Source organism: Cynara cardunculus (assembly GCF_001531365.2).
Source record: "Cynara cardunculus var. scolymus isolate 2C chromosome LG 13, CcrdV1, whole genome shotgun sequence".
In the NCBI taxonomy this organism is placed as follows: Eukaryota; Viridiplantae; Streptophyta; class Magnoliopsida; order Asterales; family Asteraceae; genus Cynara; species Cynara cardunculus.
The window spans coordinates 81,978-83,613 of NC_037540.1; positions in this window are offsets into that span (position 1 = coordinate 81,978).

Below are 1,636 nucleotides of genomic sequence, written 5' to 3' on the forward strand. Positions count from 1 at the left end.
ATGTGAGGTTGACAAAAAAAAATTTATATTATATTTAATGGTTATTTAAAATTACAAATTAATGTAGATTTTCAATAAAATTGTTGTTTTAACAAATTCAAATCTATAATATATATATATATATATATATATATAATACTAATATATAAGTAACTTTGGGGACACGTGTCACGTTTCTGTGCGACGGTTGTTGATTTTTCCCGCCTAAAACACAATTTTCACTTACGGCCCCCAGACTTACAACATAACTCTGGAAAAATTTACGTCTGAATTTAATTTTGGAGTGGTCACCAAAACAAGGGCTCTGCCCCTTGGATCCCGCCAGGGGCTGCCGCCCCTTGGACCCCACTACCTGGGGGCGTTGCCCCTGGACCCCTTCTGTTAGGGGTTTCGTCCCTAAATCAAAATAAACTCAAACAAGTGTGCACTCCGCACTTGCCTTACATGTTTAATATTTATCATGATTACATTGGTCAACAATTTAATCACATTACAGTTAAATGACATTAGTGATACAAATCATCAACATGAAGTTATCAGATATTGGTTATTTCACAAACTTACAACATAACTCTGAATTGTTTTGTTCCAAACTTAGTTATATAGTTTATTCTCAGACTTAGAATAAAACTCTAAACTCCTCTTCAGAGTTACGTTTCTGAGTTATAAGAAATCAAAATTCTTGTGACTCAGAGTTATGTTCGTAGATACTTTCTAGACTTAGAAGACAACTCTGAATTCCTCTTATTCAGAGTTAACTCCAGAGTTATTTTTCAGTCTAACAATAGAATTCCGAATTCTTGTGTCATTAACCTGTGTAATACGCTGGTCCAAACATAGTATATATATATATATATATATATATATATATATATATATATATATGTGTGTGTGTGTGTGTGTGTGTGAGTGTGTGTATAGGAAAAATTGCATCAAAATGGAACCAACTTTCACCTGATTCTTATTTTGGGGAACCAACTTTCAAAATCGTCATTTTGGGAAACCAACTTGCAAAATAATTATAGGAAAATAACTAAAATTCGTTTTTTTTTTTCAAAAATTAATGCAATAAAATCCATTTTTCATTTCAAATCTCGTTTTTTTAAAATTCAAATATCAAATTGAAGATTTTTTTAAAAAAAATACAAATTACCACCATAAAGATTGTTTTTTACCAATGCAATAAAAAAAATCAATTTAATAGAAAAAAATTAATTGATGCAATAAAAAATAAATATTAAATATCACATTCAAGATTTTTATCTTTAACCAATTCGTATCAATGTTAAAGTTTAAACCAAAAGTTTGATAGAGACCCTTAAATTACCTGTTACATGTTCAACAGATCAACCAGACCCTTAAATAAACAAAAAGTTTGATAGAGACCCATAAATGACGATTTTGAAAGAGGTTTCCCAAAATAAGAATCAGGTGAAAGTTGGTTATATTTTGGTGCAATTTTCCCTTTTTGAAAAAAATGAATTTTAGTTATTTTTCTATAATTATTTTGCAAGTTGGTTCCCTAAAATAAGAATCAGGTGCAAGTTGGTACTCCAAAATAACGATTTTGTAAGTTGGTTCCCAAAATAGGAATCAGGTGCAAGTTGGTTTTCTAAAATGACGATTTTGAAAGTTG